We start from the raw sequence: 15,252 nt of genomic DNA, 5'->3' as shown, positions 1-15,252 counted from the left end.
ACAAATTGTCATTTCCACAAATTTTAACAATTTGTGTATTATACGTGAAATTTGATTTATTTACCAGGTTCACTGCTCATGTTTTACAGGATATTTGTACATATTTTAGGGCTGGGGAGGTTATTTTTTAATTTTTTTTTTCTTTTTGTAAATATCAATGTTACACATTGCTGCCTAAGTCTAAACTATTAAATTACACATTTATATTCGGATTTTAATTTGTTAATCTAGCGATCACGTTTTTTAAAGAAATTTGTATTGGAATTATTTTGGGTTGCACATTTTATGTAATTACTTAAACAGAGCATCTATTGAAAGTTTTTAATATGTAAATACTTGAAAACTTTGTTGCATTACTCGTGTGTACAATGCTTATTGCTGCAAATCGGTCTGACCACACGGTTGACACATGTACAATCAATACATTCTTTTTTTTTTTTTTTTTCCTTTTAAGCTAGAGATGGATTTTATGGGTGCAGTTTACTATTATATGTTTCTACAGGCAAAAATAGCTGTACAGAATACCAGTCAGCAGCATTCCCGTGGGTCTGAATAAAATGGTATCCATTTTCTTTGCTTTCAGCTTATCCTGTAACTTTATTCAGTTTTTCAGTACATCAGTATAAGCGCAAGACTGGTGAAATTCCATTTTATTTCGTTTTGACACTACAATACAGTTCCTGTCCTTTAGAAAACTACCACTACTTCAGAGCATGGAAATTTGTTGTTACTGAACCCAGTGAGGGCGGGTTCACATCTGCGCCCGTGTGCGCTTTAAGGAATCCTGCTGGGTTTCCGTCTTCTGCCCTGAGAAACTGGACAGGGGACGGAAACCCGGCAGTCAGTTCTCAAACCCATTCAAGTGAATGGGTTTTTGAAAAGTGAGCTCCCGTGAGTGTTTTGTACCTGTCCGCGGTGAAACAGTTTTTTTTAACTGGACACAAAGTCCTGCATGTTCGACTTTGTGTCCGGTTTAAAAAAAAAAAAAAAAAAAAGTTTTGCCATGAACAGGCACAAAATGCTCACTGGCGCTCACTTTTCAAACCCATTCACTTGAATAGGTTTGAAAACTGACTGCCTGGTTTCCGTCTCCTGTCCAGTTTTTCGGGGTAGAAAACGGAAACCCAGCAGGATTGCTTAAAGCGCGCATGGTCGCCGATGTGAACCCGCCCTGATTTGTATTGGATTCGTGCTGGCCATTCAGTAACAGAAATGGCTCTTGCTGATAAACTGAGCACATCTCATACTTGTCTCAGCCTCCTGTCTTGTATGGTTACATTTTGTGTTTCAAGTCCCAATTGATGGCTTGGGCCTTTAGAAGTTTTTTTTTTTTTTCTTCTCCATTGTTAGACAACTCCTAAAACACGAGTCCTTTTCACAGTGTTATGATCTATAAATTACCAGGGCATGCTCACACGGTGAGGTTTTACAAATGCAAGCGGTGCCATGGATTTTCGAGGAAAATGGCCGTAGAAGTTTAAGATTTCAGCCACAGATTGCTCCTGACATGCAGATTTACGCCACTGAATACTGGTGTGCTAATTCGTGGCCTCTCAACACTTACGAATTAACATGCTACGTTTCATAAAATCCATGGTGTGTTCAGTAATCCATGCAGATTTTTTCCGTTACGTGTGAATGGGGAATAAAAAAAAATACATGCATTGGCAGTAGATTTTATTCAGTTCTAGAAGCAAAATCCGTTCAGAATCCGCAATGTGTGAACATGGTCTTAAAGGGTTTGGTAAGGTCAAGTATTTGTTATTAAAGGTATTTGAAACTACAAAGTTTGGCTTTCAGGCCAGTGAATGACTAGCATACTGTACCCAGTCATTTGTGTTATACCAGTGGATACCCATTAATAACAGTGCACTTTACCAGAATTGTCTATAAAAGAATCAAGCTCTATAACATCCTTCATTTTGGATGAAATTCTTACGGTTACAGGGTTGTCCTTGAGCTGTTTTATGGATTTTTAAAGTAGTAAGTCCCAGCAGTGGTGATCTCATGTAATGCCAGGGACCAAAGAACACCCATGCTCAATTTTAACATGAACGTATGCAGTACAACCTTCTGTGTGTCACTGTGTTAAGGGAACCTTATGTGAATGTCCTGGAACATTTATAGTTGTGTGGAGCAATGTATATATTTCAGGTGATTTGTGAAGTAGCCCAGTGTTGCCTTAAATAAAAGTTACATTTTTATAGACTTATTTGCTCATTCAGTTTTGCATTTTTTTTTCATTGCCAGGACAATGCAAACTCTGTAAATCATTCTTGACCAGAGCACACTTACAGTTTTAGAATTTCCTTTAATGTCCCAGTCTGTATGTGGCCATACATGTAAGATAGCTGTAGGCCAATTGCTCTACCAAAAATGTGCCGTGTTCAGCAAGACTGAATTGGCCAATTGCTTCAGCAAGGGAATAAGACAAGTGTTGCCTGCCACCCCTGGTGTAGTTTATCTACTGATCAAGGGGTTGCACAGGACAAAATCCTTAGATTTTTTTTCAATACACTTTAAAAATGTGCTAGTTCCACTTACAAATATTGAATGTGTATGGCAAGTTTACATAGTTTAAGCCTTTTTTGTGTGTGTGCGTTCTGTGTAGGGAGCGCATATTGTGCTTCATTAAGTCAAGCATGGATGTGAATTATTTAATATACTTTGCATAGTTTTGCCATGTACTGGCGGTTCCAGTCCATCCATGTGATTTGTAAAGTTAAATGTTTAGAAATTAAAAAAAAGCAAAAAAGAAAAACTGTTGACATAAATGTTTGTTTTCAAGTGTTTTAATCCCTGAAGGTTTTGACATCTTTGCTTGACAGTCTTGAACTGTGTTTTTAACTAAAAGCACTGCAGCCTATACTTTTAAAATTGGTATTATCTGTATATATGGTATAAAAACAACTTTGCTCTGATGTAAAAGTGAACATTAGCATACCGTTTCTATTAATCAAATAACATAATCCATGAAAAGGCAGTGAGCAGATTTGTTTATGTGCCAGGTGAGTAATACCATTGTGAAATTCGTATACAATGTACACAGGTGTTGGTGTGACCCCAAAACTTTAACAATCATTTTACCAGAAATGGCAGCCACATTTATTGTGATAAAGAATCTGATTCACTACTCTATCCATGTCTTTGCTACCCTGTTACAACATTGAAAAGTACAAGTGAAATACCCCAAAAGTACAGCCTACACGCATTATCTGGCTCCTGCAGCAGCCTTCAATGCCAAGAGGCTGCTGGAATAGCAGATCTTTACAGGGCCCCCTTGTCTGACCCCCACAGATCAGGTGCTGATGACCTATCCTTAAAAAAAAATCCAGGAAGAGACAGAAAACACCTTTACAGTACATCATAAAAAATATTTTGCAGTGGCTTCTTTTATCAATAATCTGCTCGAGTTTTCATTTTTTCAATACATATTGAAACCAGCAATATTACACATACACACATACAGTGACTTGCAAAAGTATTCATAACACTTGAACTTTTTCACATTTTGCCACCTTGCAATCACAAACATTTATATGTATTTTATTGAGATTTTAAGTGATAGACCAACACAAAGTAGCAGATAATTGTGAAGTGGAACGTAAATGATACATGGTTTTCAAATTTGTAAATAAAATATCTGAAAATTGTAACGTGCAAAAGTATTCAGCCCCCTATATTAATACTTTGTAGATCCACCTTTTGTTGCAATTCCAGCTGCAAGTCTTTTGGGGTATGTTTCTATCAGCTTTGCTCATCTAGAGACTGAGATTTTTTGCCTTCTTTACAAAATAGCTCCAGCTCAGCCAGCTTGGATGGAGAGCGTGTGTGAAGAGAAATTTTCATGTCTTTCCACAGATGCTCAGTGGGATTTAGGTCTGGACTTTGGGCCATTCTAACACATGAATATATTTTGATCTAAACCATTCCACTGTAGCTCTGGCTGTATGTTTAGGGTCATTGTCTGGCTGGAAGGTGAATCTCCTTCCCAGTCTCAAGTCTGGCAGCCTCCAACAAGTTTTCTTCCAGGATTGCCTGGTATTTATCTGCATCCATCTTCCCATCAACTCTGACCAGCTTCCCCGTCCCTGCTGAAGAAAAGCATCTCCACAGCATGATGCTGCCACCGCCATGTTTCACAGTGGGGCTGGTGTGTTCAGGGTGATGAGCAGTGTTACTTTTCCGCCACACACAGATCTTTGCAGTTAGACCAAAAAGTTCAACTTTGGTTTCATCTGACCAGAGCACCTTCTTCCACGTTTGCTATGTCTCCTATATGGCTTGTGGTAAACAGCACTTCTTATGTCTTTCTTTTGTAAATGTGGGATCTTCAGAGTAGGCTGGTTGCTGGGTAAATCAGGGAGATGGAGGCAAGGATATCAGCTCACAGTTGTAGCTTTATGGTTGGCAGTTCACACAGTCCAACAGTATACAAATCAAAATGGCTTTCTTCAGCATAAAGATAAATCAAAGTAGCTTTCTTCAGCAAGAACGTATAAAAATCAAATAACATAAACAGTCCTTATTCAGGATACAAAGGTAAGTCTCCAAGGTTTCCTCACCAGTGCACAAGGTGATTTTTGCCTTTCTCCTCCAGACACACAGTGCGGTGTGTACACAGCTTTCTCATGCAAGAGATGACCACACACCCTTCCCTTGGCTAGCCTCAGCTATTTTACAGCTGATCCCTTGGGTCACCAGCAAACCAGGACTGGAGTATAGGCCTGGGTCTACAACAACTCCTAATTTGTGAAAGCAGAGCTCAAATACAGGCAGACTTCCAACATTTCTTCTAGTTAAAAAGTGAATTCAGCAAGGAGGACATTCTACAGTTCCTCCAAATGACAATGGAAACCCCTGATTAAACTGTGGTTGACAGGTTGTAACACCTTCTTTAAAGAAAAGCCTTGGACTCTATAGATGTTGAAATTTAGAATGAAACCTTTGCTCCAAACTATTTCTGCAAGGCTGGCTAGTTCATCCACTTTCGTCATATATGCTTCAAGTGTGGGGGAACAAGAAGTTTAGGTGAGTGCACAAGTCCAATAGAAAAGGTATGTTTTGTTGTCTATGTTATTGGGCAGGCATAGCATAACTGTTTTGAGTTGTTAAGGTAATTCGACCGCTACAGATATGAGTCAGATTTGTCTCTATAGACACACTATGCTTTTTGTAATTATTCCTTTGCCATGAACAACCCATGTTTTTAGCATTTTAGCCGCTTCCCAACATCTGCTGGACTATTACAGTGGATGTTGGTTCTTTAAAGATGGCGGTTGAGCTGCAATAATTTATAGCAGAGACCTGGCACTAATGCCTGCAATCTGTGTCCACTCTATGACCAACCTCAATAGTAATGTATCAACATTCCCATAGATTGCAATACTTTTGTATTGTATCCTAAGGGACTTGCAATCTAAAGATTGAAGGTTCAAGCCACCTAGGGCTAATAAAATGGCCAAAAATATATGTCAATAAAAACCTAAAAAATTAAATCACCCCCCTTTCCCTAGATTTGAAAACAAACAAATTACACATCCCGAGTCTACAAACAGGAAACATTTTTCCTCCCATAAAAATTTGAACAAAAAGAAATGAAAATATTAGATATCGCCAAATAGTTAGAACTAAAAATACCCCTGGCCTGCAAAAAAAAAAAAGACACCTTATACATAGAAATATTAAAAAGTTACAGGTGTCAAAATATATTTCAAAAAATGATGTAGGGTAGTAAATTTTACAAACCTAAGAATCAATTCCATAAAAACTTTTGGAGAGCCACTGTCTAATATTAAGACATATAAAAATAAAATATTAAAGGGGTATTCCCACCTCACATACTCATCAGTCTTTACGGCTGTAAAATCTTCTTTCTTCCTGGTTTCTTGCATCATTTGGTGGGCGGGGTTTCACATGCAACCTGCCGTTTAGCTCCGCCCCAAATTAACGTGTAGCTCTGCCCACCCATATTGGACTATGAAGTACAGGCAGCAGCAACTCCATTCTGTGTTACATACAGACACTGTCTGTCTCTGCCATAATAAACACAATTGAATTAGCTAGCCTAATAACTGGGAGAACAGAAGAAATGAAAGCAGCTCCTCTCCCCTATCTGATAGCAGGAAGCTAGGTCACATGGTGCAGACACAGGAATAGCTAGATACACAGGCTGGCTCCCTGCACTTAGCCCCTCCTCCCTCCCCCTGAGAGCAGGCAGACACATCACTTGACTCATGAGCAGCTAAGTCAGGGCTGTGGTCACAAAGAATTGAATAAAGTAAGATAGTGGACAAACAAAGCAGTTTTGCTGAAGCAGTGTATTTAGGAAAAGTCTTACATCCACATTAACAAGCAGTATAGATAGGATCCTTGTGATGGGACAACCCCTTTAAGTGATTTAACCCCTTAAGGACCAGGCCATTTTTTGGTTTCGCATTTTCGTTTTTCCCTCCTCACATTTCAAGAGCCATAACTTTTTCATTTTTCAGTTCACAGAGTCACATGATGGCTTATTGTTTGCGGGACAAATTGTACTTTGTAATGGCATCATTCAATATGCTGTGCAATGTACTGGGAAGCTGGAAAAAAATTCAGAATGAGGTGCAATTGGAGAAAAAATGCATTTGCGCCATTTTCTTATGGGTTTAATTTTTACAGCGTTCACTGTTTGGTACAAATGACATGTTACCTGTGTTCTACGTGTCAGTACGAACGCGGTGATACCAAATTTATATAGTATTTGAAATGTTTTGATACTTTTAAAAAAATGATAAACTTTGCAAAATAGAAAAAAATTTTTGTGTCATCATGTTCTAACACCTGTAACTTTTTCATATTTCCATGTATGGAGCTGGTTGTGGTTTCGCGGGACAAGATGACGTTTCTATTGATACCATTTGGGGAAAGATCTGATGGTTTGATCACTTTTTATTCAATTTTTTATAGGAGGCAAAGTGTTGAAAAAAACGCTTTTTGGCTGTTTTTATTTTTTTTGCCGCTACGCCGTTCGCATTACGGGATAAATGTTTTAATATTCTAATAGTTCGGGCATTTTGGAGCGCGGGGATACCTAATATGTTTGTTTAATGTTCTTTAATTGCTTTTATAGCTAATCTAGGGAAAGGGGAGTGATTTGAACTTTTATATTTTTTTTATTTTTTTAATACTTTTAAAAACTTTTTTTTTTCTTCTGTTACATTTATGATCAGACCCCTTAGGTACCTTGAAACCTAGGGGGTCTGATCGCTCATACTATTCACTGCAATACTACAGTATTGCAGTGAATAGGAAAATCGCAGCACTTCTATTAGACGATGCCTCTGGCATTGTCTAATAGATCTAGTGCAGAGACAAGCCTGGAAGCCTTCAATAGGCTTCCGGCTGTCATAGCAACCGATCACCGCCCTCATGTGACGTTCAGGAGGGCGGCGATCGGGGAAACATGGCGGCGCCCATGCCGCCGGCGCCGTTTACACACTGCGGTCACGTTTGACCGCAGTGTGTAAAGGGTTAACAGCAGCGATCGGCTCGGGCACCGACCGCTGCTGTTATTGGCAGGTCCTGGTTGTATTATATTATGTGAGCTCGCTCCATACATCCCCATGCGACCCATGACGTACAGTTACGTCAAGGGTCGCTAAGGGGTTAAAAAAAAGTGACAAAACAAAAAATAATGAAAATACACCTAACGCACTAAAGGATATAAAAGGATAATAGAGAGTTGGCAATACTGGATCAATATCCACCAGCCATAAATGCCCATTGTGGAAAAATCAGACATTTCAGTATTAAACATCTGATTCATCGGAAATCGTCTGTATTCCACTATCAAAGGAGGATAACTTTTATATAATGCAGTCACTCTCTATTATCATAGTTGCCGGACCCCTGGCTAGATTTCTTTTGAAGCAGGACTGGAGCAGCTCCCCTTCCAGTAAATCGGCTAAAAGCACTGTGTTAGGCCAATGCTCACTAAAATTGGTCAGACACCGCTAACGCGTTTCTGATGTTATATGCTAAGGTGCACACTGCTTCATCAGGGGTACGTGTCCCATAACTGTAGAGCTAAGGTAAGTGCATTCTAGTTTAGTTTTTAGCAGGCTGCGCCTTCTCCAGCATAGCTCCCCGCTCCCACTGTCCTGCACTGATACTTGGCCGCCTGAATGCCATAAAAACAAAGCTCAATAGTAAGTAGAACAAGCTTAGTTTTTACCAATTCTCCTCCCCCCAATCTGAATTTTTTTTCTCCACCTTCCAAGTACGAGTCTCAGAATATTAAATGGTACCATTACAAAGAACAATTTGTCTCGTATAAGCCCTTATATAGCTCTGTAAATGAAAATACAAATTTACGGGGTTTGGAAAGAGTAGTAAAAGAAAAAGAAAAATGTCACCGCTGGGAAGGGGTTAATTCAATTATAAATGTACTTAGTAACTTCTGTATCTCCAACATTGTAATTTGCTTATTCTACACAAGGTGGCAGTATACAAAAAGAAAAGAGATCCACTGGATCTACTAGTTTTTTAAAAACTCGAGTAATAATGATGAACTTGTGACACTTTGCCTATTCCGTTACCTAGACTGTACTTTCATTTTGAGATTTTTTTATTGTATTTTGGAGGAAATTAAAATGGGGACATCTACTTAGAGCTTCACCATGTATATGCAGGGGAAAGCTGCTTACATGGTTGTTTTTACTGTTTGTGTAGTGGAACATACTAAAAAAAAAAATGAAAAAAAAATTATTTATTGCTGTAAATATTAAGACAAGTATAATGAGTTTTATGTGCTTTGTAGACATAAAATGAATAGATTATAGATACAGTTTATAGTGGAATCAACATATATTCCCTGTGCTCCATAGATGTGGAATGAACAGATTATATGCCTAGTATATAGTGAAATAAATGCACATTCTATATACACAGGCATGTAGAAAAATTCCTGTACATACTAGACATGGAATAGCATATGGTGGCAGGTTCACACCAGTGCCTGATCTCCGTTTTGCAGGTTTCCGTTTCCTGCCCGAGAAACTGGACAGGAGACAGAAACCGGCAAGCAGTTTTCAAACCCATTCATTTGAATGAGTTTGCCAATTGCCTGCCCGTGAGCGTCTTGTGCCTCTCCGCTGCGAAACCGTGTTTTTTTTTTTTTAACCAGACACAAAGTTGGACATGCAGGACTTTGTGTCCAGTTAAAAAAAAAAAAAAAACTTTCGCCGCGGAGAGCAGAAGACGCTCACAGATGCTCACCACCGGACACTGAATGCCGGGTTTCCGTCTTCTGCCGACAGAAAACGGAAACCTGCAAAATGGAGAAATGGTGCTGGTGTGAACCCGCCCTTGTACATGTAGTTTTTAAAGTCATGTGTTTTAATTCACCATTAGGTACACCTATAACCTATTTAAAACCTATTCACCTACTTTAAACCACACATATAACCTGTTCATTCCACATCTATGAAGCAAAGGGAATTCACTACATGTTCTTGACTGTAGGTGATAGGTTATATTATTATCATACAATACCACATATTTTCACAAATGTAAGATTGCATTCCAATGTAGCAGTAGCCACATGGAGACAACCCCGCCTGCATGCAGCGGCCAATGATAGCAGGACAGAGGAATTACCTGCATAGTTGTGTGATCTTTGCCAGGCGGGGTTTTGTCTGCTGCTACTTTACAATGCAGACTGCACAGCTAGGTGCTCGATTTTATACTCCTTTGGGCTTGAGCTCAGAGAGTTTGGTAGAGAGCTGGTGGTGCTTTTTTCTCCCCTCTCTGCACCCTCTATGTGTCACCTGCAAAAGACGTAGAGGATGCAGAGGATACAACAACCACAACGAACACTTACCCGCAAAAGACATAGAGGGTGCAGAGGATAAAACACCCACAACGAACACTCCCCCGCAAAAGACGTAGAGGGTGCAGAGGATACAACACCCACAATGAATGCTCACCCGCAAAAGATGTAGAGGGGGGAAGAAAAAAGCACCACCAGCTCTCTACCAAACTCTGAGCCCAAGACCAAAGAAAAACAAAGTTTAGTCTCAGATATTTTTAATCTTTCAAACCATGTATTATCTGAGGCTGAAGAGAGACTCCTAGCCAAAGGCCTCTTATTGCTCTACACAAAATAACTGACGAGTTGCAACTCTATATTGATCTTAATAGGTTTGTAAGAAAACTAACTCTGGGACATTTCAATATAAAAGCAAAACAGCCTGAGCCACCGCTCAACACTCCAACTGATCCTCCAGATGGAACAAACCTAATACCAATTCCTACAGATTTAAAAGCCAAATCAACTTTTTACCCACTCCATCACAAAGGTCCCAATATTGAGACCTTTTATTCCCTAGTTGCTGCAGATTTCAGGAAATTATCTGAGATCAAAGACACCCATCCTAACCTCACTGCTTAGGGAAAAAAGTGCCCTCACTAGCCTGAGGAACAACACCAACATAGTTATCTGGGGGGCCGACAAAGGAGGAGGAATCATGATACAAAATCGCGATGACTACATCTCTGAGGCCTTTACAATCCTATCTGATAGTTCTTACTACGTTGAACTTAAGAAAGATCCTACTACTACTGTATACACCACAAGGATTATGAAACTTATTTCAGATGCTTTTTTCCAATGGTATCATTACCAAAAAAAGAAAAATAATATCTTACTATCAGGGACCTTCCAAAAGTTCACCAAAGGTTAGATTAACCACCAGATAATCCACCAGGCAGGACGATAATTTCTGGAGTTAATTCCATAACCAGGAATTTGTCGCATTATATTGTGCATTTACAAAAATATGTAACCGTACTACCCTCATACTTGAAAGACTCAACCAGTCTAATTAATATTTTAATACCAATTGCATGGCAATAAGATTACCATACTTGACGTGACCTCTCTGTACAGCAACATAGCACATGAGAAGGGGTTAGATACTATAGCCCACTACCTACAAAATGACTTTATGTATGCCCGATAAACAAAATGAGTTAATCCTCAATGGGGTCAAGTTCATCCTTACACATAATGTGTTTTCTTTCCAGGGGAAGATTTTTTTGCAGACAAAAGGGGCCGCAATGGGGACGCTGTTTGCCCCGAGTTTCACAAATTTATTTATGGGGAGATTCGAGGAACTTTTTATCTGGGTGAAGCCACCCATGGTCTAACAGTATCAAGTTGCATCGACGGTACATTGATGACCTCCTATTTATATGGGAGGGCACCCCCGAGTCCTTTAACCCTATAGAGACACAGCTCAAAAGTGACTTGAGGACTAGGCCTCTTTTTTCAAAACTGACATGTGTCACTTTAAATGGCAATAACTTTGAGACGCTTTAACTTAAACAAGTGATTCTGAGATTGTTTTTTCGTAACACATTGTACTTCATGCCAGTAGTAAATTTTAGTCGATATGTTTTGTCTTTAATTATGAAAAAATAGGAAATTTGGTGAAAATTTTGAAAAAAATGCCGTTTTCAAACTTTGAAATTGCAAGCCTTTTAAATAGAAATCCATACTACCCAAATTTTTTCATAAATATAATTAACCATATCTCTGATTTATGTAGCAATCAAATTTTAATCACCCTTTCATTTTTTTCAGATATTATAAGGCTTACAAGTCAAGCAGTAATTTTCCAAATTTTCAAGAAAATTTCCAAAGCACATTTTTCAAGGGACCAGTTCAGTTCTGAAGGGTACTTGAAAAGCCTCTCTAATAAAACCCCCCATAAGTCACCCCATTCTAAAAACTGCATTCCTGAAAGAATCCAAAACAGCAGTTAGAAAGTTTCTTAACCCTTTCAGCATTTCACAGCAATTACAACAAAATGGAGGTCAAATTTACATTTTTCAATTTCTGTCACTAATATATTTATTCAGCCCTAGAATTTACACATTTACTAAGGGTTAAAGGAGAAACTGCACCGCACATTTTGTTACACAATTTCTCCCGAACATGATAATACCCCATATGTGCTGGTACCCTAATGTATGGGCACACGGTTGCTCTCAGAGCGGATGGAGCGCTAATTGGATTTTGTAGGCCAGATTTTGCTACAATACTTTTCAGGCGCCATGTCCCGTTTGCAGAGCCCCCAATGTGCCAAAACAGTGGAAACCCCCAAAATGTGACCCCATTTTGGAAACTAGACCCCTCAAGGAATTTATCAAGGGGTATAGTGAGCACTTGGACCCTACAGGTGTTTCACAGATTTTTTTACCGTTGAGATGTGAAAATGAAAAATTACTTTTTTTTTTATAATAAAATGTCACTGTAGCCCCAAATTTTTCATCTTCACAAGGGGTTAAAGGAAAAACTGCACCCCACATTTTGTTACACAATTTCTCCCGAATATGATAATACCCCATATGTGCTGGTACCCTAATGTACGGGCACACGGTTGCTCTCAGAGCGGATGGAGCGCTAATTAGATTTTGTAGGCCAGATTTTGCTACAATACTTTTCAGGCACCATGTCCCGTTTGCAGAGCCCCCAATGTGCCAAAACAGTGGAAACCCCCAAAATGTGACCCCATTTTGGAAACTAGACCCCCCAAGGAATTTATCAAGGGGTATAGTGAGCCCTTGGACCCTACAGGTGTTTCACAGATTTTTTTACCGTTGAGATGTGAAAATGAAAAATTACTTTTTTTATAATAAAATGTCACTGTAGCCCCAAATTTTTCATCTTCACAAGGGGTTAAAGGAAAAATTGCACCCCACATTTTGTTACAAAATTTCTCCCGAACACGACAATACCCAATATGTGCTGGTACCCTAATGTACGGGCACACGGTCGCTCTCAGAGCGGACGGAGCGCTAATTGGATTTTGTAGGCCAGATTTTGCTACAATACTTTTCAGGCACCATGTTCCGTTTGCAGAGCCCCCAAGGTGCCAAAACAGTGGAAACCCCCAAAATGTGACCCCATTTTGGAAACTATACCCCTCAAGGAATTTACCAAGGGGTATAGTGAGCCCTTTGACCCTACAGGAGTGTAACAGAATTGGCCCGATAAATGGAAAAGTGACATTTTTTGTTATAAAATGTTGCTTTAACCCCAAATTTTGCATTTCCACAAGGGGATAAAAGAGAAAATGTACTCCAAAAATTGTTACGCATTTTGTCCCAACTACAGAAATGCCCCATATGTGAATGTAAAGTGATGTATGGGCACGCTGTGAGGTCCAGAGCTGAAGGATCGCTATTGGGATTTTGGAGGGAAAATTTAGCTGAAATCTGTTTCAGGCACCATGTTGCATTTGGAGAGCCCCCGAAGTGCTAGAACAGTGGAAACCCCCTCAAAATGACCCCATTTTGAAAACTAGACCCCTCAAAGAATTTATCAAGGGGTTTAGTGAGCACTTGGACCCTACAGGTGTTTCACAGATTTTTTTACCATTGAGATGTGAAAATGAAAAATTACTTTTTTTCCAATAAATTGTCCATTTAGCGCCATATTTTAAATTTTTGAAGTAGTTAGAGAATTAAAAGCCCCCCAGAGTTTGTTACACAATTTCTCCTGAACATGGTAATACCCCATATGTGGCCATAATCTGCTGTATGGGTACATGGCGGGACTCAGAATGGAAAGAGCGCTATTTGGCTTTTGAGGGCAGTTTTCTGGTGCCATGTCGCATTTGCTGAGCCCCTAAAGTACCAATACAATGGAAACCCCTCAAAAGTGACCCCATTTTAGAAACTACACCCGTCAAGGAATGAATCAAGGGGTATTATCATTTTGAGCCTAAAAATGCTTCCCAAAAATTAATGTACAAAATGAAAATTTTAATTTTTCAAGAAATATGCCATTTTGGTGTCCACTACATTGCACCCACTTTGTGTTGTCAGAGACCTGCACTCCTAAAACTATTAAGTGGGCCATCCTGAGGGGCAAAAAATTATATATGTGGGTGTAAACTGCTGCTTGGGCACACAGCAGGGCTCAGAAGGGAAGGAGCACTACGCTTTTTGGGGTACAGATTTAGAGGGACTTTCTGGGCGCCATGTTTTTGCAGAGCCCTGGAGGTGCCAGTGAACTGGAATTCCCCAAGAAGTGACCCCATTTTGTAAGGGCAATTTTAGAGTCTCTGCAAAAGTGTCATGGCATCCAAAAAAACCAAACCGTCTAAGTCTGTGCTCCAAAAACCAAATAACCCTTCTTTCCTTCTGTATCCGGCTGTGCCCCAATATCAGTTTATACCCACATATCACATTACATATGTTATCCCGGGTACACCAGTGTCATATATGTGCCCTTATATCAGTTTATACCACATATGACATTACGTACATTATCCCGATTACACCAGTGTCATACATGTGGCATAAACTGCAGTTTGGGCACACAGCAGGGCGCAGAAGGGAAGGAGCGCGATGAGGCTTTTGGAGTACAGATTCAGATGTTTGGTATCTGGACGCCATGTCATGTTTGTAGAGCCTGTAAGGTACCGGAAAAGTGGATTCCCCAAAGGAGTGACCCCAGTTTGAAAACTGCACCCCTCAAAAAATTTCTCAGGGGGTGTAGTGAGTATTAGTATCCTGGACGTGACTGCACAGCGGATGGCGAAGAGGGAATATATAAGCGGTGCGGAGGACATTGGGAACACCACATTCCCTACTATGTCCCAGTAGCTCCTATAATTGGGGCAGTCACTCTGGGGGTCACTTTGGGGGTCACTTCTGGTGTCTTTTCGCTCATAAGCTATAAACATGGGGTGTCCCCTGATATCCGCTCGCACCGCTTATATATTCCCTTCCTGCCGCAGCCAGTTGTGTTCTAATAATTTGGCGATTTTTACGGGCTTTTGTTCTTGCATTATTAGATGCTATATTTTCTTTATTTTTCTGGTGACGTGGACATATAAGGGCTTGTTGTTTGCGGGATGCGATGTATTTTGTAATGACACCATTTTTGGGTGCCTACAACTTATTGAATACATTTTATTAACTCTTTTTTTGCTGGATTTTAAAAAAAAAAATCAATTCTGGTATTGCGTTTTACCTTTTAAATTTTTCGCCATGCAGCGTACAGTATAAGTAACATATTATCTTTATTCTGTGGGTTGGTACGGTTACGGCGATACCTCATTTATATTATTTTTTTTATGCAATACTAATTCTGCAGAATAAAAACACATTTGGGGACATAAATCAATGTTTTTTGCATCGCCATCTTCTGAGAGGCGTAACATTTTTATTTTTTGGTTGACAGTGTTGGTTGGGGGC

This window comes from Leptodactylus fuscus, chromosome 3 (genome assembly GCF_031893055.1).
Source record: "Leptodactylus fuscus isolate aLepFus1 chromosome 3, aLepFus1.hap2, whole genome shotgun sequence".
In the NCBI taxonomy this organism is placed as follows: Eukaryota; Metazoa; Chordata; class Amphibia; order Anura; family Leptodactylidae; genus Leptodactylus; species Leptodactylus fuscus.
The sequence above is the reverse complement of the archived record's forward strand: the minus strand, read 5'-3'. Positions refer to the sequence as shown.